This window comes from Mus caroli, unplaced genomic scaffold (genome assembly GCF_978045245.1).
Source record: "Mus caroli unplaced genomic scaffold, Mus_caroli_1 scaffold_11, whole genome shotgun sequence".
Lineage (NCBI taxonomy): Eukaryota > Metazoa > Chordata > Mammalia > Rodentia > Muridae > Mus > Mus caroli.
Genome location: NW_028227266.1, coordinates 100,893,331 through 100,919,426, shown reverse-complemented (window position 1 = coordinate 100,919,426; position 26,096 = coordinate 100,893,331). Strand labels below are relative to the sequence as shown.

The 26,096-nt window shown below is 45.5% G+C and overlaps 1 protein-coding gene and 1 pseudogene across 1 annotated transcript in view; one reads left to right on the top strand and one right to left on the bottom strand.

Annotated features, from left to right (window-relative positions):
- The window catches only part of Ephb1 (EPH receptor B1), a 442,703-nt gene that overhangs the window by 206,973 nt on the left and 209,634 nt on the right, over nt 1-26,096 (top strand). The window lies entirely within an intron of this gene.
- On the bottom strand, nt 20,704-20,822 carry LOC115031970 (5S ribosomal RNA; annotated as a pseudogene).

Genomic DNA, 26,096 nt, shown 5'->3' with positions numbered 1-26,096 from the left:
CCAAGTGTCCTTGTGGTACAGTGGATCTGGTTATTTTTCATCAGCTTGGCATAAGCTAAAGCCATCTGGGAGGAGAAATGTCCATTGAGGAAATATGTCTGTCAGATTGCCTGTAAGGAAATTTGTAGGGTCACTTTCTTGATGAATGATTGATGTGGGAGAGCCCACAGCCCACCTAGATGGGTCCAGTTCCACTCCTGAGCAGGTGGTTCTGAGTAGCATGAGAAAATGAGCTGAGCAAGCCATGGGGAGCAAGCCAGTAAGAAGCATTCCTCCATGACCTCTGCCTTCAGGAGTCTCCTGCCTCCAGGTTTCTGTTTCCTGTTGCATTTGGACATCCCTAGATGATAGACTAGGAACTCTAAGCTGAAGTCAACTCCTAGCCCCCAAGCTGATTTTGGGCACAGTGTTTATTATAGCAATTGGAAGCAAGCTAGGCCAGTCGTTCTCAGTTCCCTCCTCTTCACCTTCCCACAGCCTGCTACACCGGGTCTCTAGCTTTTCACTTCTTGGATCTCCTTCCCTGTTAGGACACACAGTGAGGCAGAAACCTGCCTTAGTTCTGCGAGCGCGTACACACACACACACACACACACACACACACACACACACACACACCACACTAGTGCCTTTGCTCAGAATCTGTGGACATGGAGTTGGTATCTCTGCAGGGTACCAAGCACAGGCCATCAGATGCTGCTGTGTATGGTATGGAGAAGGCTTCATTTTTATTCTTTTTAAGTCATTTGCCCTTTTCCATCTGGATGTCCCAGGACTCCTCCTTTTTGTCCTTGATGTTTAGTAATTTTTCCAGGATGTGTCTAGAGATGTAGTTTAACTTTTCTACGGGGCGTTTTCCAGCACTGGTATCAAGAAAGACTTCTTCCATGTGTCTTTGAAGGCTCTTGTGTGTTTTGGGTGGTCTCTTCTCCATGTATTGACATATGTGTCTTGTCATGCACACGAGACAGCCTTATGTTGAAGATTCTGTGAATCTTTCTTACTGAGGCGATTTCTCTGCCTCTTCTTGAATTTTTGTTCAGTTATGAGGGGAACTAGGGATAGAAACAGAACTGAGAATTCCCTCTGACTGTCCCACAGATTATGTCTTTTCTGCTACATTCTCAGTCGGCTACATTCATCTCTACAGAAGCCCAGCCTTCTCCATGGTCTAGGGAGGTTTATAAGGCATTCAACGCTCTCCCATGTTTAGCTATATTTTCTGCTACATGGTTTGTGATAGTTAATTTCCATTGTCACCTTGATGCATGGGGTTGGGGAGGCAAGGACATGAACATCATGGCTCTTTGTGGGGGATTATCTCTATTATGATAATTGATATGAGAAGGCCTATTTTGACAGTAGGTGGGACTAAGCGCTGAGATTGGAAATTCTGGAGTGTGTAAACAGAAAGTGGGCAAAGGTCAAGCATGCATGTTTCCTCTTCTCTTTCTCATCATAGAGTCAGTACGAGCAGCCGCTTCAAGCTCCTGCCATCTTGACTCCCTGCCATGATAGATTATGCCCCTGAACTGTGAGCGAGAATAAATCCTTTCTCCTTTAAGTTGCATTTGTCAGTGTATTTTACCACAGCATCAGGAAAAGAAATGCTGGCAGGTACTGTTGACTGGAAAGGTTTCAAAGTGACCACAACCCTACATCTCAAATACACTTACAAGCCAAGATAGACTTGACACCCGTTCACTTGAGAATGAAAGATTTCCTCAGCAGGACCTTCCCAACAGTCCTAACCTTTGCCCCATTTATGCTTGGGCCAAACATCATTGTGTGTGTGTGTGTGTGTGTGTGTGTGTGTGAACATCTTTGTTGGTTAGCTGAATGCATGGAGCATGGTCATTGTTCACCTTGCTTCACTTGCAAACAAGAATGACTGCTTCGGTGACATCATCCTCTAAGGAGTATGAAGGGCTTGTATGAGGGGCAGAGGGTGGCCATAGTGCAGGGTCAGTGTGTGGTCTGGTCCGACAATGCTTGCCTTAGGGTCGATGGATGGTGTTCACATGTTTGAGACAGTGTGCAGTCAGTGTACCCACTGGAGGACAGAATGTGACCAGACTGTGGCAGCCCAGCCACTGTGTCTCTACTGCATGCCCAAGAGTTCATATGTCACAGGACAGGGCTGAGAGAGCCAGGAGATTTTTACACAGACACTCTGAGAAGAGATTAAGGAGCAGGAAGAATAGTCAAACCCTGGAATTCTCATCCCAGGGCTGAAGTGTGTTAGGAAAAGAGGCCATCTTTGCTTGGCCATCACCTTCTGCCTCTATGGCCACCACTCTCTGGAACACTCAGCCACATGGCTCAGATTCATTTAGCTTTGGAAGGGTGCCTATCTTATTTCCAAACATCTTCCTCTGCCTAGAAACTGCCCCCAGCTTCCCTGGTAACCAGGAGCTAAACTTACGCTGGCAGCAGTATTTCTTCTTGGGTGTGGGTTTAGCACATTGTAAACACTAGAAGTTAACATTGACTCAACAGCATATCAGGCAGGCGAGTTTACTTCTGACACCACGTGTGTGTGTGTATGTGTGATATATATATATATATATATATATATATATATATATATATATATATATATATATATAATATCTGTGAATGCGCACAAGTGCCAGAAGAGGACTTTGGGTGTCTTGTTCTGTCAATTTCCTACTCTGTCAGCCTTACTCCTTCGAAACAGGTTCTCTCAGTGAACCCGGAGCTAGGCTGGCAGCCAGCAAGACCTAGATAGTCTCCCGTATCCACTCCTCACAGTGCTAGGATTACAGGCATTCATGTGGCCATGCCCGGCTTTTTACACCATGCTGGGGATTTGAACTCAGGTCCTAGTGCTTGCACAGCGTGTACTCCTACCCACTGAGCTCTCTCTCCAGCTCGCAATTCTGCTACTTTTTAGTGGTCTGATGAATCAAACCATTCTGGGAGTTGAGGGTGGAGTATGCTTCGGAGACAAATGTCCAGTGGGTAGGGGAGAGAATATCCAGAAGCAAAGTACCCTTTCCGGAAGCCTGAGGATAGAGGTCAGGTAAAGGAGTGGAGCCCTACCACAGGGGAGAATTGGGAAGATCTGGAGGTCTTCTTCTCTTCTGCAAAGCTAGGACCTGACCTCTGACCTCAGCTCTATTACCTGGAGACTCCTGCTTAACCCTCAACTATGAGGGGAGGGGTGAGACACTGTGGCAGCGTGACCTACATAAGATGTAGCTGGGTCCAGTGATTATGAATGGCTGTGTGTGTGTGTGTGTGTGTGTGTGTGTGTGTGTGTGTGTGTGTGAATGGATAATGTAGCTCACATGACCTTGGGTTATGGCCTAGAGTCTACAGACCAGCGGGCCTTGAACTTTGGAGAACTGTGAGGCTTCCCGAAAGGGACCCTTCCTGCTCTGTCTTTACTGTATCCAGGGATGCTGACAGACACAAGGTGCCTGTTGAATGTTCCTGAGGGAAAAGCTGTTTCTGGTAAGAAAGCCTCACACCCTGGGTGGACTGAGAAATGTCCTGGCACACTCTACCGTGACAGCCGGGGTAGGGCCCAGATGTCACACAGATATAAATCACCCATTCTTTTATAGGTTATTATAACTATTTCTTCTAGGCTTTGCTTTCTGGTTTTATTTTCCTTTCTTTTTATTTAATAGGCCTCAGGAGAGTGGGAATTGCTGGTCACAGTCAATCACCAGGTTTACATCTCTGTCTTGAGGGACCAAAGGACCTGGGCTGCTGCAGATGTGTGTGTGTGTGTGTGTGTGTGTGGAGGGGGTGGTATGGAGTGTGTTAGGAGTCCACGCTTCAACCCCATTCCTTCTGTGCAGGGCAGTCCATACCTACCCCTTTGCATTTTGCTTATGGAGCACAGTAGTGTCTTTCTTTGGGTTGACAGAAGCTCTGGCTTCCAGTTTCCGTGCTAAACTTGGTGTGGTAGGATGCCTGCACCATTATCCTTCCTATCATTAAGCATTTTGGTCACCGGGAGTCCTAAGATCCCCCGGGGCTCACTACTGACCCAGTGGCTTTTGACATATACCCCAAAAGGCAGGCAGCGGACATGGGAAGATGGTGTGGATTTCCAAAGTTATGATTTTTCAGCCTGAATGAACTTGAAAATAGCCTGGAGCCTTCATATTTTATTAGCATATATTGATTTTTTTCCCTAAGAGTCTGGCTTCATAATGACATTTTCATATAAGTATATTATGATATACTTTGGCCATACTCAGCACCCCCTGCCCCCACTTTGTCCTTCCTTCCCTACCTCTCTCCTCATAAAGAATGATGGCAAAGAGACTGCTGTGGACTAGAGGTGCTTTAGAGAATGATCAAGGACGAGCTTTCTGAAGAGGTAACACCTGACCTGGTCACTTTGAAATGCTCTTGGCTAAGAGTCCATTTTCAATAAACTGCAAACTCCGGATGATGTCTTACAATTAAACAGGCATTAGAAAGCCCAGCGTGGGTTGAGGTTCACTCGTGGATCAGGGCACATGACAACACCCATCAGTGCTCTGACTGGTGGGTGCCAAGTACAATTGGCAATGGATCCAGCTGAGAGAGGACCAAGGCTGAGGAAAGCCATCACCTCTCCTGTGGTGTAAGAAGCAAGATCAAGCCAGTAGCCGGTTGCCTTATGCATGGCCCAAGCTAGCCCAGTCAGACAGGCACACTGTCATGGCTACTGAGGCCCAGGCTGCATAGCCTCCCATGTCTTAAGAATATTGTATTTCTCGTTCTCCAAAATCAAAATATGACTTTCATTGCCCCTCAGCAAAGCTTCTCTTCCCTGGTTGGACACTTCCCTTATAGATGCCTGACAGACTCATCTCTTAGGAGGCTGGCCAGGAGGATTCTCTTCCTCCAGAGATTCCCATACTGCCTTCCCAGTGGCCTTTGCTTCCGCCCCCACTCTCACCCCCAAACAGCATCCTTTCTGTCTCTAAGCATCATCTGGAAATTAACAGGAGACAAGGAGGCAGAATTGGCAGCCTCCTTCCTCAGGCAGAACGGGAAAGATTGTTTAAATTTAGGCCTCACCCTCCCAGAATGAAAACAAGTTATTTTTATGTGAGTCAGTATTTGTTATTGAATTAAATATAAGTACAGGGCACTTCTCCTAATTTATAACACAGTGTGGGTGCCGAGGGCCTGCGTCATCCTGCCCGCCTGCGCCGGCCTGGCAGCTTCTTGGCTTCCCACCCCTCTGTGCTCATCTGTCTTGGTTGTCTCTCCCAAGTTTGTCAATTGTAACATGAAAGGAAGGGAAATTAAAGGAAAACAAAAGAGAGGATTTTTTTTCCAAGTGGCAAAATCTGATTTATCCTAAGGTAATTAAATGTGTAAGAACAAAAGATTACAAATAGTGTGTGTGTGTGTGTGTGTGTGTGTGAGTGTGTGTGTGCACATGTATAGTGAAACAGAATAAATCATTATTTCCCAGGCAGCCAGAGCCCTCTGATGAATCTTAAATTCAGGTGCTTATGTAGCAGAGTAGGCAGGGGAACCATAGAGAGCTTTGTTTGGCTGGGCTTGTTGGCTCTGTGCTCCCAGCTTAGCACCTGTTTTGGAAGCTCATAACTTGAGTGCTGGAGATAGGGGAACAGAGGAGGTCTGACACGACAGGTAGAATTCCACATCATTTTCTGTCTGCTCTCTCCTTTCTGTAGAACCCTACCCCCTACCTAGCATGGTCTCTGTGGTGTTGGCAAGGCTCCTGCCACTTAGATTCTTACTAGTCTTTTTTATTTTCTGTCCCAGCCTTTGGAAGCTGAATACACTAGGGTCAAGGACAGTATCTTTACTGTGACGTTTCCAGATGTTTGCCACAGGGCCTCGTCTGCTGTGTCAGTTCATCGATGTTTATTAGATGAAGTGGTAGAGGAGATTAAAAATGGAGAGGTGGAGGGAGGGGCTCAGTGGGAACCATTATACATCCATATGCATTTAGGTCCTTTACTGGACTTGGTCACTACCCTTGATGTGAATGCCAAGGACACAGGTACATTTACTTGAGGACCTAAAGCCTAGGCTTTGAGGTAGGTATCTTGAGAGCCCCAGAGACGATGGGAGAGCATGAGAAACAGTGATAGAGGAGACGGTGCTCAGCCTGAGTCATGAGAGTGGGCAATTCTTTGATGTTCAGGTGAGTGCCCACCTCTTACGCAGGTCCCCAGGGGCTTAGATTCCAAAGGAAGCTGTCACCCTATCTTCCATACTCTGGCTCTCTTAGACCTACTGCAGCACGGCTATTTCAAGGTATAGTTCTGCGGAGTGTCCAGGGAAGCATGTGGTATTGTCCTGGGGACATTGAGCCAGGGCTAACCTCTAGGGTTTTTTCTGTACAGGATGCTCAGGGTGTCTTCCTCCTCCTCTTCCTCTTCTTCTTCCTCCTCCTCCTCCTCCTCCTCTTCTTCCTCCTCCTCCTCTGGGACCTTGCTGATGCTGTGACATCATTTAGTTTTGGCCTTTCCACATCTTTGCCTTCCCCTTTCAAAGATAAGCTCCAATGTTACCTTCTTCCTCTTCTGGGCCCACAACAATCCCGCCCTCCTTTGTTTATTTATTGTTTCTGTTTTGCAACAGGGTTTCTCTCTCTCTTTCATCAGCTGACCTGAAAGTTACCATATAGCCTAGCCCTAAAAGCATGGTGATGCTTCTGCCTCTGCCTCCCAAATGATGAGATTGCAAAGCATAACCACACCGCGCTCCCCTTCTTGAAGGACCCCTGTCTTCTGCGATATCTTCCCAGCTTCACAAAAGACCTCAGACTCTCCCAACATATCCAGCAGACTCTGATCTCCTGTTTACACCAGTAGCCATAGCCCCATGCTGGGGTCCTTCCTCATGTACCTTTTCCAACCCATGAACATCATCGACATGGCCAGCATCTTATTCTCTTGGTGACAAACAGGCCTGGCTTTGTAGATGTTGAATAGATACTGGCACCATGTCCTCTGCAAACCAGTTTTCTGACCTTCTTTGGGACAAAACTGACCAAAACACCTATGTGTGGTGATCTCATCTGCTCCTCGTGGCTGGGTAGGAATGGGTCTTACCAGATGATGAGAATACAAGGCCAGGAAGTACGGGCTGAAGAGAGGCCACAGGAAGAAGGAACAGGGATGGAGGTCACAGCAGGAGATCTGTATGCAGGCCATGTACATTCACAGTGACGTCCCTGTCAGTGGCTTCACCATCAAAGCCATTAAGTGGGCTGCATGTGTTACTTCCCTCCAGCATAAGCAGTGTCCCAGGTGGGCGTGGCTTCTGGAGACATGAAGTCACACCTAGCTTTTTTTTCCCCATTGGATCCAAGGCAATATGTAGGAGAATGAGATCATGGGTTTATAGTTTCAGAGGGTGAGCCCATGACTATCACGGTGGGAAGTATGGCAGCAGTTATACAGTCTTCAGTCTCCAGGTGGTCCTTGTTAATATATAATCACCACATTGTACAGAAAGACCTTCAACTCATCAATGTTGTTGGCCTCAGTAGTCTTCCTGGGCATGAGAAGCCCTAAATAAGCCGCAGCATTTAGGCAGCTGCGGATGGCTGAGTGAGAATGGTGTCCATAGACTCACGTATTTGAATATTTGGTCCCCAGGGTAGAACTTTTTGGAGAGGATTAAGAGCAATGGTTTTGTTGGAGTAGGGGGTGTCACTTTGAAGTTTCAAAAGCCCACACTGGGCCTAATCTATCTCTGTTTCAGTGTGTCTGTCCGTCTGTCTCTCATTTTCTCTTTCTCTGTTGTTGTTATAACATGCAAACTTTCGGTGGCTGCTCCTTACACCATACCTGTCTATCTGCCGCCATGCTCCGCACCATGGCTGACAGTTACGGATTCACTCTCTGAAACTATCAGCCCATAAACTTTTTACTCCATAAGCTGTCCTGATCACGGATGGTGCCTTATCACAACCATAGAAAAATCACAACACAGGTCCTTGGTAGGGCTTGGTCAAGTGAGAAGTTCCCTCAGGAGCTGTGGACCTGAGAAAAAGGCTTGTCCATGAGGTCATGGGCAAGGCAGACACCAGCCTTTCACAGAAATGTGCTGTCATTACTCAGCATTTCTGGCCAATATTCATCCTCTCTGCTGATGAATATTTCAAGAAAATACTATTTTTCTAATATAGAACTAAAGCAAGCCTGTTGTAAGAAACATGGAAAACATGGGGAACATAAAGCACAGAAAGTACCCAGAAGTGCCACCCTCTGAGTAATGCCTGCTAGCCTGTCGGTATATTTCATTTCAGCACTATGTGTGCATGGGATCATATTGTCAGCAATTTTACATCCCTCATTCGCTGGGCATTACGCTGCGATCATTTTCCCTGTCATTAAATTTATTTGAAAACATCATTTTTAATGGGTGCATAATATTCAGTCTTGTGGCTGATCCATAATTTATTTAGTCATTTTATCCCCTTTTTGAGCATTCTGCTTCTTTCTAATTTGTGGGTATTACAAATACCTTCAAGTAATATGGCATGAGCATCCTCACAGGGGGACGGGTAGGGTACTTTTGCTCTTACTTCTATAGGACACTGAATCCTAGAAGTGAACGGGAAAGTATTTGAGAACAGTAACTGCCAAGTTGCTTTCCAGGGTGTCCAGATGAAGACTTTGTCGCTACAGGCGGTGAGAGTGTCCCTGTCCCCACACTTACATCGAGAATACTGTGTGTTAAGCCTCTGCTAACTCAATAGAATGAGCCCCTGCTCCCTAGTTTTTGGTCATTTATTGTCTGTTCATTGACTTTTGCCTAAATGTTCAGCGACATATCAGTATTTCTCCCAGTTGGTCATTTGCCATTACTTTTTTTTATAACAACTTTATTGAGGAATAATTCATATAACATATAATTCACCCATCAAAGTGTACAATTCAGTGCCAATTGATATATGCACAGGGCCATTCGACCATCATTACACTCTACTGTAAAGCAGCTTCGTCCTACCCAGAATGAACCCATACCCATTAATAGTCACCCCTCATTCCCATCGACCCCTCCCCCACCCCACCCCCATCCCTCAGCAGCTGCCAATCTCCTTTCTGTCTGTATCGGTTTCCCTACTGTGGGCAATGCATATAAGTAGGATCAGGCAATTTATTTTATTTCAAGCTATCTCATACCTCAGAATTTCAATCTGCCTATTAATATTTCCTGTGGTGCACACTTGAGTGTGTGTGCATGGGTCTGTTTGGGGGGTATGTGCACATGTATGTATGAGTATGGCCAAGTGTATGCTTTCCACTTTTCTCTCTGCTGCTGCTGCTACTGTTACATACACCACACCAATGGGCCCAGAATCGCCCCCCCATGTCTCCCCATAGGGGTTCTCAGACTAAGGATGCATGCACTATTTCATCCAGCTTTTGAGTGGGTTCTGGAGATTCGAACTCAGAATGTCAGGCTTGCAAGACAAGCCCTTTACTCACTGAGCCATATCACAGTCCCCCTCCTGTGATTATTAATAGCAGAAGTTTTGACATTTTAGGTCTTGGCTGTTTCAAGCATTCCTTTTGTAATCTATCCCTTCCCTGGGCTTTTAATGCTTAGTGTGTCCTTCAGTTAAATTTACAACTCTATTTTCTGCTGTGCTATAAAAGAAAAGCCTAATGCTTTGTTAAAACATTAGAATAATTAAGTCACAAAGCCATGCATGGATATAGTCCTATTTCAAATGGTTTTAGCTTTTGCGCTGACTCCTCTGCCCACCTGGCATATGTAGTAAACAGTAGTAGGGTGAGAAACTGATTCTATTTATTCCCCAGAGCCAATTGTCCTAGTGCATTTGCTTCTGCTGCCTTCTTTGTAATTTATTAAGTTCTTAAATGTGCCTGGGTTCCTTTGGAGACTTCTGTTCCAGTACTTCGTTATCAGCGATCCGCACAGGGCCAAGCTTTGAATCGGAACAGCTGTGAAGTAGGAGAGCAGAGAAGGAAAGGCTGAGAAGTGCCTCCCTCTGTCCCTCACCCCTTCTTCGGTTTCAGCCCTTGACCATTCTTTTTTATCTGATCTTAGGGATCTTTCGCCTTGTCTCCCTTTTGGCCTTTTTTAAAAAAACCACCCTTCCTCTAGTACCAAGTAGCTGATAGTAATTTCACTGTGTGCTTTAAAATTGAATGTTCATTTGAGAGTTGATTTCATCCAGTCTTCCAGTAAACATGTGTCTCATTCTTGCCAAACCTCATTTTCTGTGTTTTATTATGTTCTTAACTTTTTTTTTTTTTTTTCATTTCTGGGCCACCGTGCAGGGCGATGCAGACACCTTTGATTGCTCCTGATGTCTTTTATTGCTATTGAGAGTGGATTTTAAAAACTAGTTATTTCTGGTCTTACAGAAAGTCCCCTCTCCCCCATAACAGTACAGTTTTCTGAACTCTGGTTTCTAATTATAAGGTATTTCCAGGCTGGTCCCTTGCAGTTTCTGTGTCTCTAATCATACTGTCTGAAGCGATGAGTATTCCTTACTTCCTGTCTAATGGTTCCATCTCTCAATTCTGTTCCGTTTTGGATTGCTTTGGTCTGATCTTCCCAAAGAGGGAAAGGCATCAGTGAGAGGGGAAAAAAGCTCTTTTTCTCTCGGATTCTAATGAAATTGCCTTTCGCTGTCTCTCCATTAATAGTGGTATATGTTTAAAACAGAAAACTGGGGGAAAATGTATACATTCCTTGAACAAACAGTGAAGAAAATCATATGATGTGTGCTTTGAGGTAAGCACGTTGCTTTGTTGTTGACCAAGTGACAAGAATATAAGTATTTATATTTGTGGAACTGTAACTTCAAGTTTAGAGCTGCCTTCAGCTCATTAGAATGGGTCCGTTTGTATGTCGTGTTTGGCCCACCACTTTCGTGTTTAGATGCACACATATATACTCATATGTAAACATTGCTTCTTCCTTAGTCATGTTGACACATTTTGGTATAAGATTATGTATTAACTAGAAAATGAGCCAGTGGAAAAAAATTTATATTCTTTAATGTAGCCAATAGTTAATATAGCATGGAGTTATCTGTTATTTAAATGGTTGAAAAATCTCACTTGTAAAGCCAGTCAGCCCTAGGCTGGTTCTCTGATATATAGAGTTTGGTAGGTCGCTCTTGTTTTGCCCTTGGAGATGACCTCTTAAGGTTTTCACTTTTTCTCTGTCACACTTTGACATTTTTCATTTATCCAGAAAACTTGTTGTGGTTGAGACTTTCCCACCATTAGTACAGGCTATGCAGAGAGGTCTTTAAACCCAAGAGAGAAACCCTGTGTTTCTGGTTGCCGTCCCCCTGTCTTGCTAGCTGCTCATTTCTTCCTTGTTACAGCAATAACAGACAGAAGGTTGAATTTACATGGGGGCTACCTCCCACCTCCACTGGCCTCTGCTCACATTCCTCATGCAGATCCATCACTCCATGGGGGCGGAGTGGTCCTTCCAACACTGCCTGCTGTGCTGTCAGCGTCCATGTATCTTTTGAAATGTCTTTGTTGCTCCACACTGGACAGTGTAGTGGTTGAGCAGACACGGTCCAGACTCTTCTCTCCACACCTTTGTGCTGCATCCATGATGGGAGCGTCGTCCGTCTCTGGCTGTTTATGATCTTCTTCCCCCGTCAAAACAAAACATGAAAATCAAAACAAAAAATTTGAGCCAAGGTGTGTCTCTGGATGTGATGGTTTGTATATCCTTGGACCAGGGAGTGGCACCATCTGAAGGTGTGGCCTTGTTGGAATAGGTGTGACCTGGTTGGAATGGGTGTGTCACTGTGGGTGTGGGTATAAGATCCTCACCCTAGTTGCCTGGAAGTCAGTCTTCTGCAAGCAGCCTTTGGATGAAGACATAGAACTCTCAGCTCCTCCTGCGTCATGCCTGCCTGGATGCTGTCATGCTCCCACCTTGATGATAATGGACTGAACCTCTGAACCTGTAAGCCAGCCCCAATTAAATGTTGTTTTTTTATAAGACTTGCCTTGGTCATGGTGTCTGTTCACAGCAGTAAAACCCTAACTAATACAGAAGTTGGTACTGGGAGTGGGGTATTGCTGTGATAGGCCGGACCATGCTTTTATTTGAAAGAATGTGGATTTTGGGACTTTGGATTTGGAAAGCAGTGGAATGCTTTAAATGGGGCTTAATGGGTCATCCTAGTAGGAATATGGAAGACTTTGTTGCTGGGAGTGATTTGAACTGTGTTGACCTGGTCCAAGAGATTTCAAAGGAGAAGAATTTCAGAATGTGGCATAAAGACTGGTTTTGTGGTATTTTGGTGAAGAATGTGGCTACTTTTTGCCCTTGTCTGAAAAGTTTGCCTGAGGCTAAAGTGAAGAGACTTGGATTAATTGCATTGACAAAAAAAGTTTCAAAAGAGCCCAGCAGAGACTTTGTTCTCTGGTTAAGTCTTATGAAGAGAAGTTTGAACAAGCATAGCAAGCTTAGAAAGGCAAAATATAAAATATATGGTTTGAGTATTAAAGGAGTACCAGGAAGTGAAATGGAGCAAAATCGTGTGTTCTAGGAGATAAAAGATTAAGGGAGTGGGATCTTGGGGCAAGATTCTACCCAGCTTAATTAGAACCAGGCATGGTGGTACACACCTTTAATCTCAGGAGACAGGCATGCTGATCTCTGCATTCAAGGTCAATCTACAGAGCACAAACCAGGATAGCCAAGCTTAGGCAGTGAAGGATTTAGAAAACATAAAGCTAGTGATAATGTAATAGTACAAGGGGATCCTGTTCTAGTTCCTGTAAGCAGCAGAACTTGGCAGCTTCAGCCACGTGGCTCTGGCTCTAGAGTTAAGAATGGAAGGAACTATTGGGAAAATTGATGCTGGTTAGCTGGAGCTAAGGAATTAGCAGTGATTAAGAAGAGACCAGCATCACTGAGGTGAAATCTTCTGGAAATTGTTTGCTGGGAGCACAAAGAAGCTGTGTTTCAGAGATAACCAAGGTTGTACCTCATGCTGCGGCTGGACTTGGTAATGTGTAAGAGTCACTCAGGTGGTGCTGCTTGGGAAGGAATGAAGGGATAATGGAGAGAAGCTGAGGCTTAGCACTGTGAGAGTCCAGGGAAGGCCATTGGAGAAGGTGAAGCCTCAGCTGTAGTTGATGGCTTAGGACTGAAGGGGTCATGCAAAGGATTTGAGGCTTGGAACCCTGAAGAGAGCCTATGAGAGGCTATTGTGAAGCCTAGTTGGTATGGAATACCCCAGTGTATTGGAGATGTCAGTACCATGGAGTGATCACCAAGAACTGCAGCCGTAGTAGAGTGGATCAACCTGAGCCTAGAGTGCTACAGAGAGCAGAGCTGGAAAAGTGATGCCAGCCCTTAGGAGGAGTCCAAAAGATCAAGTGGAATCCCAGACACTGAAACAAGAAGCTGTAACATTGAAATTGCCTTGGAGACTCAAAGGTGTTAAAGATGCCAGAGCCATGGGATACATGCTGAGGAAAGCTGCTAACAGGGAGTGGAACCAGCCTAGGAGAAAGCAGTTTGTTGCAGTCAACAAAGATGAAAAAGGAGTGGAGATCTGAAGACCGCTTTGACATCAGCCATAGAGATGCAGAGTTTGGAGTTTGCCCAGCTGGTTCCCTGTCTTTCTCTGGGGATTACAGTTAAGTGATTGGATGAAGCTCAGAAGAGACCTTGAACTTTGGACTTTTAACATTGTTGTGACTGCTATAGACTATGAGGACTTTGAAAGTTGGACTAAATGCATTTTGCATTATGCTATGTTTAAGTGTGGCCCCCATAGACTCATGTTTTTGAACAAGTCTATGGGGACCAGGGAGTGGAATGTGATGGTTTGTATATCCTTGGACCAGGGAGTGGCACCATCTGAAGGTGTGGCCTTGTTGGAATAGGTGTGACCTGGTTGGAATGGGTGTGTCACTGTGGGTGTGGGTATAAGATCCTCACCCTAGTTGCCTGGAAGTCAGTCTTCTGCAAGCAGCCTTTGGATGAAGACATAGAACTCTCAGCTCCTCCTGCGTCATGCCTGCCTGGATGCTGTCATGCTCCCACCTTGATGATAATGGACTGAACCTCTGAACCTGTAAGCCAGCCCCAATTAAATGTTGTTTTTTTATAAGACTTGCCTTGGTCATGGTGTCTGTTCACAGCAGTAAAACCCTAACTAATACAGAAGTATTGTACTGGCTATTTTTGTGTCAACTTGACACAGCTGGAGTTATCACAGAGAAAGGAGCTTCAGTTGAGGAAATGCCTCCGTGAGATCCAACTGTAAGGCATTTTCTCAATTAGTGATCAAGGGGAAAAGGCCCCTTGTGGGTGGGACCATCCCTGGGCTGGTAGTCTTGGGTTCTATAAGAGAGTAGGCTGAGGAAGCCAGGCGAGGCAAGCCAGTAAAGAACATCCCTCCATGGCCTCTGTATCAGCTCCTGCTCCCTGACCTGTCTGAGTTCCAGTCCTGACTTCCTTTGGTGATGAACAGCAGCATGGAAGTGTAAGCCGAATAAACCCTTTCCTCCCCAACTTGCTTCTTGGTCATGATGTTTGTGCAGGAATAGAAACCCTGACTAAGACAAAATGGTACCAGGAGTGGGGTATTCCTGTGACAACCTGACCATGTTTTGGGGAGGACTGTGGAAGGACTTTGGAACTTTGGGCTTGAAGATCCATTCGTTGTTAAGAGCTCTGTCAGATGTTGTGTAGGAGCTTGGAAGATAATGTTGAGAACAGTGCAGAAGATGGAGGTCTGGTTTGTGAAATTTCAGAGGGAAAATTAAAGACTCTTTTCAGGGCCATTGCTGTTTTGATTGTGAAGATTTTGTAGTTCTGGTTAGCTGGGGCTGAAGAATCAGCTGTGATTAACAAGATACCAGAACTACCAAAGCAAAAACTTTGCATTACTGGGACTATTGATGCTGGTTAGCTGGAGCTAAGAAATTAGCGGTGATTAAGAAGAGACCAGCATCGTTGAGGTGACATCTTCTGGGGAGTGTTTTCTGAAAGCACAAAGAGACTGTGTTCCAGATATAGGCAAGGTTATACTCCTTCTGCAGTGGGACTTGGTAATGTGTAAGGGTCACCCAGGTGGTACTGGTTTTGAAGGCATGAAGGGGTCATGCAGAGCAGCTCAGGCTCGGCACTGTGAGAGGCCATGGAAGGCCATTGGTGAAGGTGCAGCCTCAGTTGTAATTGAAGGCCCAGGACTGAAGGGGTCACGCAGTGTTTTGGAGATGCCAGTACCACGAGATGACCACCAAGAGCAGCAGCAGCAGTGGAGTACAGGCATCTGGAGCCCAGAGGACGACGTGTGTGCTACAAAGGGCATGGCTGGAGAAGTGACCCAAGCCCTTGGAGGAGCCCAGAAGATCGTGAGTTGGATCCCAGACGTTGGACGGTTGGAGATTGATTTTTGCTTTGATTGTGACTGTGCCCTGATATTTTCCCTCTTGAAGGAAGAAACTGTTTTAGTGGAGCCCACAGTTAAGAGACTTTTAATTGTAAAAAGACTTTGGATTTTAAAAGAGATGGATATTTTAAAGAGATTGAAAATTTAAGAATATGTAAAGACTGTGGGACTTTTAAAGTTATTTAGATCTTGGGGATGAATAAGAATGTAAGGGTTGAGGCTTACTAGTGATGTGTTTGTGTGTCAAGTTGACAAGGGGTCAATTGTACTGGCTATTTTTGTGTCAACTTGACACAGCTGGAGTTATCACAGAGAAAGGAGCTTCAGTTGAGGAAATGCCTCCGTGAGATCCAACTGTAAGGCATTTTCTCAATTAGTGATCAAGGGGAAAAGGCCCCTTGTGGGTGGGACCATCCCTGGGCTGGTAGTCTTGGGTTCTATAAGAGAGTAGGCTGAGGAAGCCAGGCGAGGCAAGCCAGTAAAGAACATCCCTCCATGGCCTCTGTATCAGCTCCTGCTCCCTGACCTGTCTGAGTTCCAGTCCTGACTTCCTTTGGTGATGAACAGCAGCATGGAAGTGTAAGCCGAATAAACCCTTTCCTCCCCAACTTGCTTCTTGGTCATGATGTTTGTGCAGGAATAGAAACCCTGACTAAGACACTGGAGCTCACTGATTTGGCTAGAGCAGGGGCAGGCCAACAGCCCCGGGGGTCCTCCTGTCTGTCTCTACCTCCCAAGCAACGACTACAGATGTGTGTATTCAATTACTGATGTGCGTACTGGATTACAGATGTTCACACACAATTACAGATGTACACATACCATATGATCACTGATGTGCCTATTTGATTACATACTTGATGTGCATTCCTGATTACAGGTGTGCATACCTGGCTTGGAACATAGGTACTAGGGAACGGAACCCAGGGCCTTAAGCTCCCATGTCAAATACTTTACCTACTGAACCATTTTTGCAGCCCCTCATTTTTCCTTTTCCTCTTACCTAGATACTCACCGATTTTTAAGTCCTTAAAACCAAACGATATTACAATGTTCAAACTCAATGTATTGCAATTTGTTTCTCTCTCTTCTCCTCCCCCTCAGATCCCCTTCCCCCTCCTGTGTGTGTGTGGTAGGGGGAAGGCAGAGGCACTCGTACATTTGATTATGCAATTGGATGGAGAAACACATTCCTACTGTCTAAAATAGAAACTAGGTCCTGTGTAGTAGACTGGGTTTTCCTATCCTCAGCACTCCTGGGCTTTGATCTGGAGACGTCTATTCTAGATAAGGCCCTGCACATCCTAAGATGTCTAACTGTCTCAGACCTCTCTACCCACTAGATGACACCAACCTTTATGCCCTCAGATGAGAGCCAAAGTATCTCCAGACATTCATTATTCATTATATGTTTCCAGGGTGGGGTAGGATTGGAGGAGTTTTGCCCAAATCATCCTTTTTTGAGTCTCAACAATGGGAACAAGGTCTGAGGAAGCCTGTTCTATATACAGCTGAGACAGGACCGAATCTTTCCCCTGCTTTACTTTATGTTTGGGGGCAAAGGAAAAAAGAAAAGAAGAAAATGGAGGACGGGGTGGGGGAGAAGGAGGAGGAGGAGGAGGAGGAGGAGGAGGAGGAGGAGGAGGAGAGGATCTATGAAAACTGCTTCCTGTGTTTTGGGGTTCCACTCCTGTGGCTTTATAATTGGCAAAATTCTCTCAATGTTTCGTCATGTGTCAAGCTATAGTCTTTGTAGTAGCTTTCAAGTTTTTATTTCCAGTTTTTACTGATGTGTTAGTGAGAATCTGGGAGACACAGCGTCAGGCTGGTATAGCCACCATTTGCGATCAGTCTCCTTTGTTGTGAATTTTCTCACCCTGTGCCCTTTTATACTCAGTCTTTAAATGACAGTTCCTGCTTCTTTGGGGAACTATTTTTTAATGTATCTGTTGGTGCTTCTGGTCATTCTCCCAGCACAGACCATAGCTCAGAATGCCCAATGAAGTGGTTTATTGTGGGCTGCCCCATGAAAGGGCCTCGCTGTAGCCTTAGGTTCACATGGTCAGCACTTTCGGTTGCCAAGCTATGCCAGACACACGATCTCATCACTCAGCAAGGTGAGCTGAGCCCTTAGGCTCTGCTCTGCACCTAGTCCACTCCAGAACCTAATTGGACATCCTTGGTACCCACAAAATGTGAAACAGATTCCACTGGGTAGCGTGGTGGGAAAACCCTGTGGTTGCAATGGTCCCTTTGTTCAAATTTGTCCGAGAGACTTGGGAAAAATATCAAAATGGTTCCTTTCCATGGCTCTGTATTTTTATAAAAGGACCCTAATGTGGCTATGGTTGTACTAACTTTTACTTCTATTTTAACCCCAAACAGGGGTTTTCTAACTAACCCACTAAAACTGCCATCTTTGATACCTTCCCCACTCCATTCTGTAGAAAAGGAAACAGACAGCTGTCACCCCTGTACAGGGAAAACATTGGTGCCCAGCCAGAGTGAAGCAGGTGTCTGGCGTTCCCTTTAACCTCTCTTCAGCCCATGCCAAGGGGCAGTCTAGTACTCTCCTGTTTCATGTTGCAGTGGGTCTGTTTGTAGGAATAGGTGCTTTCTCTTTATTAAGCTGATTTTTATTTTTTTCTAGTAATGGATTAAAAGAATTCAATGAGATTTTTTTTTAAATGAAAGAACAACAATAACAACAAGACAGCTTTATGTTGCCTTTCCCAGCCCATCCAATTCCTCAGCCCTTTTCCTGGTCCTTGTGTCTGTAAACTTCTAAATTGTGTGAATATAATGGGCATCAGTTTAAATGCTGGTGGCATCTGACTCCCTTGATGGTAGCTGAGTAGGGTGTGTGACTCCCTTGGTGGAGGCTGAGCAGGGTGTGACCCCCTTGATGGTATTGAGTAGGGTGTGACTCCCTTGGTGGAGGCTGAGTAGGGTGTGACTCTCTTGATGAAGACCGAGGAGGGTGTGACTTCCTTGATGGTACTGAATAAGGTGTGACTCCCTTGATGGTGGCTGAGTACGGCTTCATTCTCTTATTTTGTCCTTTCTGTGTTCTCTCCCTTCTTGGACAATCTATCCCTGTATTCATTATTTTGTTCTGTTATTTATCTACAATATTTTGATTTTTACATATGAGTTTCAGACACTTCTATATGTGTAATACAGAATGTATATTCATTTTGTTTGTCAAATGTGTATAAATGTATATTTATAGATATATGTAATTAACTTTGTGGTTAAATCCATAATTATCTTTAGATTATCATATTCATGCAACTATTTTTCATTACTGAGCCATGTAGAGTTATATGGTTATTTGCCTTTATATATACTTCTATAAAATTGAGTTAATAATTTCCTACTTTTTTATTCACTCAATTTTCTACCTATTATATATATATGTATATATACATATATACATACATACACACACACACACACACACACACACACACACATACACAAACTCAATTGGCTCAGAAGTAATCAGTGTCATCTTGCAAGTGCATGGATGGTCCAGACGACTCAACCCAGGTGACCCATCCCCGCCCACGGTCACACTTTGACTCAGATCTCATTTCCTCTCTTGCTGTATGTTGTAATATGGGTTAAGATCTGGAGGGAGGGTACCATCATATCTGCCTTCCCTTTTCTCCTGAGTCTAGGTCTTCATCTTTAATGGCCTGCTCCTCTTTTAACTTGAGTGCATCCTTCAGAGATTTTTTATTTTTAAGTGCGCTTGGAAGGTACAGTCTGTATGTTCACCCGTCTGAAGAGCCCATTACTCAGCTCTTGTACTCCAAATGTCTAGGAATGAGTTCTAAGCTAAAAATCCCATTTCTGTGAAATTTGAAGGCACTGAAATGTTGGTGCTGCTGTTGGGGTGTCCAGTCATAATCTGATTTTCCTGATTTTATGTTCAATTTGGCTTGACTTTTGTCTTTGGAAGATTTTAGTTCTCCTTGATCTATAAAATTTAAAAAAATGTACCTAGGTACTGCATGGAAATTTTAGTCTAATGTTCTTCATCATGATAATATTCGTTGTAACACTTTTGGGGAAATTTTGATTCATTTTACCAGTTCTTTCTTTTGTTTTGGAAGTAGGTATGAAAATACTTGGACAGGCTAACTTAAAAAATATCTCTGTATTTTAGTTTTTCTATTATTATTATTATTATTATTATTATTATTATTATTATTACTGAGACTGTATCTTATATAGCCCAGGCTTTGGACTATGTAGCCAGCAGAGAATTACTATGAATGTCAAGGTGTGCAGGCAAGCAGCGTGAACTCAGCACTGTTGGGATTTGTAGGCTCTTTGCCCATCTTCAGCTCCACCATGGGGCTGCTATGTTTTGTACTGGCTATTATCTGTTTGCCTATGTGTGTTTTCATAGCATTCTGATCTTTTCCATGAGTGTAACATTTCCCTTTCAGGGGAATAGTGATCTCAATTTTAGGTATCATCCTTCAGTTATCTGCTTTGATATTTTCCATTGAGATATCCTTCCCACTTGCAGAATTGCCTGTGTCTGAAGGCAGGCTTCAACAAGCCCATATGAGCAGCCAGACTGCTGGTTGCAGCATGAGGCACTGCAAGGTGATCGAAGGTCTGTGTGAGGGATTGGAGCCTATGGATGAGTGGATGCCACGGTCACTGCTGGGTGGTGGGATGGCAAGATGACCCATGACCCTTTCACTAGGCCAGTTGGAGAACCTAGATATCTTCCCTCAGAGGCTTCCCAACTTCTCTGTCATCTGAAATTGTATGTGTGGTGCAGCAAAGAGGGAACATCTCAAGCTCCCCTGAAGCCCAGGGCACTGCAGCCATTCTGCGGCCATTCTTCAAAGCCGCTGCCTGCTCTACTCTTCCATGTACCGAGTCTCCTACTTTTTTTTGCCTGGGAAGAATTTAAACCCTTTCAAGTCTACACTGTCATGTTAGTGAAGGCCCAGTGAAAGGGAGTGTGTTTGAATCAGAGATTTGGATGTAGCTAACGCTAATGGCAGATTTTCATCTTCTGCAAGATGGAGGCTGAGCCAGTGAGGCAGGGAAGGGCATCCTTCTCTAACCACACAAAAAGAATGAGAGTTGACAAGCTTGGAGTATGATGCCTTCCTTCTAATGTGACAGTCAGGGATTATTTACTCTGAGTTTGACTTGAAGGCAGAGGGACAGACTGACAACTCAAAGCCAAGCTCACCTTGCAGATAGGTTAGCAAATGCCCCTGAGAAAGGTCACCTTCCCTCAGGAGCCCACGTCTTCCTTTTTTTTTCCTTTTTTTTCTTAAAGCCTACAGCACCCGGTATTCCTAGGAGGTCTCCCATCCAAATATTAACCAGGCCCGACCCTGCTTAGCTTTCGAGATCAGACGAGATCGGGCTCCTTCAGGGTGGTATGGCCGTAGACACATCTTCCATTCTTAAGAGCTCCTGGAGCCCCCATTGTCTGTCAGTAAAACCCTACAAGAGTCCTACTAGGCAGCTGTTCAATTTCCCCTGCTCATTCACTAGTTCTCCATCCTCCTGACTCTAGAGACAAGGTTTTCAACCTCCTGGGACCTATGTCTGAGAAAAACAATGAACTTGAGCTTTCAGGGAAGGGGGTGGCCCTAGGAAAGGAATCATAATTGCATGCGAACCTACTGTGCACCAAGCACACACAGCATTATGCATGCTGAAGAAGTCCATCCTTCACCATGGATTTTTAATATCCTCCTAAGAAGGCGGAGGCGGCGAGCCACCCTTGAGGATATCTAGGGAAATATACTTTAGAAAAGAGAGAGAGAGAGAAATTGCAGTTTCTGAATACATTGTTTGCAAATGGGTTGAGAGGAGGAATCAGGAAATGAAGACCAATAAATCAACGATTTCCTGTGGCATCGAGACGACTCCATCCAAGTCTAGTGCCTGTCTGCTCCAGCTCCTCACACACTCAATAATGCGTCACAGATTCAGGGAAGGTTGTTGTTGGAAGGAGCCCTAGAGGTTCTAGTCTAGCTCCCCACCTCTGCCCACTCCCTGCGCATCCTGCTGCAGAGGCGCTACTGTGCCCGAACACACTCCCTCACAGCTTAGTGTCAAACCTTCGTCAATATTTAAACATTCATTATTCAGAACTTTCTCTCTCTCTCTCTCTCTCTCTCTCTCTCTCTCTCTCTCTCTCTCTCTCTCTCTCTCTCTCTGTCTCTCCCTCTCTCTCTCCCTCTCTCTCTCCCTCTCTCTCTCCCTCTCTCTCTCCCTCCCTCCCTCCCTCCCTCTCTCCCTTCTTCCCTCTCTCCCTCTCTCCCTCTCTCTCTCTCAATCCAGTGAAAGAAAAACAGGGCTAGAAACCATATCTTGTATTCCTGAATTTCTGCTGGAAAGAAATGAGCCACTTCAAAGCTGAGATGATTTATTGGATAAATATATATTTAGGTATTTGGGGACTTTAAATGTATATGATTTACTAGAGAAATAGGGGGCATCTTTCGGAATCCACTATACAGAGAAATATTGACACAATTTCAACTGTATATTTATATCTCTGATAAGTCAGCCTGCCTCTTTCAGACCTTCATGCTCCACTGGACATAAAATATGCACCTCCCGTCTGGGGAGGGCAAGGGGCAGCGGGCTTAAAAGTCTAGCCAGGTCTATCAAGAGGATCTCAGAGGAGGGTACCTGTGTGCCGCTGAGGCTGGGTCTGGCTGCTGTGTGAGGCTGCAGCCTCTGGACTGCGTGTCTCTATAAACAGTTTCTGAATGCTGTGAGAGAGATGTGCTGTCAGCTAGGGGTGGGTGTGGGGCATTTGGAGTGGGGAGACCAGAGACTGAAACCCCTGCTTGAAAACATGCAGCAATCTGGGTAGATGGATCCTGGGGGAATTGACAGTCAAGTCATCTTGCTTACTTTCTTGACTAGACAAGATCTCAAATTGCAGTAGCCACAGGGACCCTGGACAGAGAATCTGCCAAAGCACCTGTTGTGACTCCTCCTTGCAGCAGGTGCTTTCTGAGGTCCCAAGATGAGGGCTGTAAATATGGGAGCAGATGGGGAAGAGGCACCCCCTGCCCCCGTGTAGCTGACTTGCCAGTATGACATCATGTCACCTGAAAGCTGTGGGGGAATCTCTCTCAGCTTAGGCCCTTCTCTGTAGGGCTTGAGTAAAGCAGAAGGAAGGAGGGTAGCTGATATAGACAGATTGCTGAGCACAATTGAAGGATGTAGTTTCTCTGTGACATCCCAGCTTCAGAGACGGTCTCAGTGCTCAGCAGTGACTAGGGCTGGAGTAAGTCCCCCCTCAGCTTACCCTGGTCCTGCTGCTAGCCAACCCTGTATATTCCTAGAGCCAATCCCGGACTTGCACTCCCTGCTTCTGTATTCTGAGCTCATTCTTCTCACCCCATTATGGTTTGGAGTCATGTGGCTTTTACTGGGGTTGGGGGAGGGTCTGCAACCCACCTGGAGCAAGAACAGGTTGTTCCAAACAATCCTCCTGCCTTCTACTTTTTTCTCCCCTCAGAGAGGCTGTGTGGCAACCCGCCATCATCCCTGCTCCGGGCTCTGGGGTGTCCTTTGTCCCACAGGGCTTTGTCTTCTGTCCCTTTCCCCTGAGAGGAACTGGGCTTTTTCACCTGCAGAGCTGGAAGTTCACTGCCTAGTGCCATAGAAAGGGAAGCCAGGCTTGTAGAGGAAAATAAGGAAATGCTCCTTATTCTAAGCCAGTATTTACAATAATTACATATGATGGTAAATGGAATTGGGAAAAGTGAATTACCTTTAATCAGGGGGTCCTTTATTCTTAAAGTACACCCTAGGGTGTGAGTCCTTGGCTAATTAGAGAAGCAAGCTGAAATCCAGTGTGCTGTGTGCTTCAGCCTGGAGCCCCACTAGGACCCCATTCACCACCAGTGCAGCCCATCTTATGACCACTCCCGAGGGATCTGGATCCTCAGCTGGGAAAGGCCAGCAGCGGGAGACCTGCTGTCCACTGGCTGTGTTTTCTGCCACAGTAGATGTCCTTCCACGACGGATAAATCATCAGCCGTCCCCAAAAGCCCCCGAGCGTGTGTAGGGGCCAGGCAACCAGCCCATGGAGGGCTCTGCGTTTGAGACAGGCATTCTGCATGGCCTCCAACCAGAGAGGTCTGGCAGCAGGAGCAGTTGGTTCATGTGACCTGCCAAAGTATCAAGTCTGGCTAGATTGAAAACTCTCAGAGAAAGAGTGTATCCAGCAATACAAGTCCTCTGTGCACTAAAAAAAAAAATGCATTTAGATACATCTCCATATCTCCATCCCAACCCCCACTCCGCTTCCATCCCTCTTTCTGTCCCTTCCTTCCACTTATCCATTTATTCACTTACTCATAGGTGTGTACCACGTACTTCCTACTAGCTGCCTGAATTTAGGGTAAGTGTTGAAGATAGAGCTGAGAAGCTACTCCTGACACGCCCAGGAGAACATCTTTGGGCAAAGAAGACCCCTGGAGGTGGTTGCATTAGGATAGCTTTCTGTTTCCCAGACGGATCCATTCAGACAGATGAATCCAGGCTAAGTGGGCAGGACCAGAGCTGAGGGAATGGTCAGTAGACCTCAGACAAGAGTATCGATTGATACTCTGTAACTGGATCTTCTTAAGAAGGGAGAAGCAGGGAGGGGATGGGGGCATCCTGTCATGGGATGCAGCCACCCTCAGGCCAGGCTTGGCAATAAATTTTAAAAAATTGCACATGCAAAGGGGGTAGAGCAAGAACCAAGGCCTGGAAGCAAAACAAAGATTTTCAGCACAGCAAATTGCTCTGAGACTCAATCTTCTTACTCCCGATGCACAGGGAATGAGACATCTATCCCATGTTTCAAATCTCCACCAGGCAGAAGGGATGCTGGGATCAGACTCGGGCCTCTGGGAAGGATTTGATAGAATACTCGATGGTCTTGGCCTCAAAATTTGGGAACAGTTCCAGCCAGCAGGGAGCTATCCCTCAGGGGACAGATGTTTTGTGAAGGGGAAAAAAAAAATCACTCCCTCCCTTCAGGTGTGTATGAGAGAAAATGACTGCTTTTGCATGAATTTGGCTTCTAAAGGTCATTGATGTTACTTTCCAACATAAAAGATTTGGAAATCATGGATAGCTACGCTATTTTCTAACAGGGAAATTGTGGTCCAGACAGTCTATGCGAGCAGTCCTTATGCGTTCCTGTATCATCTAGATCTTCCTGTTTAGTGGGTGTTCCGCAAACTTGGTGAGCAGGGGTGGTTGAACAAATCAGAGTGCTCTACTGTGTCTGTGGCACACTTGGGCTTACTGTCTCATTATACACAAGCCACGAGGCACACGGGTAAAATATGGATTTCATACTTCCTGGTGTGTGTGTGTGTGTGTGTATGAATGTTTGTGCTCCTATGTGTACAGATGCATTTGTGAAGGCCAGAAGTCAGCGTCTGCTGTGTCTTCCTCAGTCATTCTTCACGTTGTTATTTGAGACAAGGCTTCTCAGTGAACATGGAGCTCACTTATTCAACCAGCTGGCCAGCAATCCATAGGGGTTGCTCCACACTCCAGGTACTTGGATGACAGACATGTTCAGTTGTCCTCAGATCCAAACTCTCATACTTGTATGCTTTACTGACAGGGTCCTAGCTCTGTGTCTCAGGAATTCTGAAGTTAAGGTTAGAAAAACCGTCCGATGGTCTCCTAGTCAGTCTTCACCCCCTTTACTGCATGTGGTCTTTGTCCGGCTTGTCACAGACTTCTCATATGCCCCCTCCTACAGTCTTGCTCCTCCTAAGATCCTCCCTGAAATAAGGTGTGAGGGCTGAGTTAGTCATTTGCCACCTCAGAGGCTAGTCCCCACTTGTTTGACACAGCCTGGCCAAGCCATGGTTATAAGTAACCCTGAAGCAGGAGCTACAAGAGCTCAGAGAATAATGTCACTGCTCTAGTAGGTCACTGCTCTGCCCAGCCCCAAAGATAATGAGAAGGAGGGCTCTTTCTAAACCATAAGGCACTGTATCTATATTCGAAAGGCATTCTTCTCCGTAGGGTGAGGAGGAGAAATCCGCCTGAATCCTCCTGATAACAATTTTACATCTATAATTCCTTCCTCTTCCTACAGCATTGGAATTTGATGGGGATTAGCAGTGGCCAGCTGCAGAATGCCAGAGCCCCTTAGGAAAGGCTCAGCTAGGACTTTACTTAATGAATACTTTCAGAGGGGATTTTCTTTTGTGACAAAAAAAAAAAAAAAAAAAAAAAGGCTGCTGCTAAGAGATGGGTTCCACTGCCTGAGGCCCCTTCCTGGGGCTTCTGAGGTTTAGGTAAATGAGTGAGGCAGGGGAGGGGAGGTGGGTTACACACTCAGGGTTTTGAAGTGCTGGGTATGTTTCGTATGGACAGTGCAGAGATGTGGGAGGGGCGGTACTAGGGTTGAGGGCCTTCACTGAAGTTATTTCCTCAGATGCAAATATCCCTCCTGACTCTTTATAAAGAACCCCATGTTACTCTCCCCCACTACCCCTCAGCATTCTCTAGGAAGAGGATGAGGAGGGATCCGGACTTTCAAGGTCTGCAGGCAAGAAGCCAAACACCTGAAGCAACAGATTTGAGATGGCAAGGAGAGCTTTTCAGATCAGATCTGGGATGTCCAGTTATATTGACATTTGGGAGTATGTCTGTCCCTGTCTCCCTCTGTTTCAGGTTG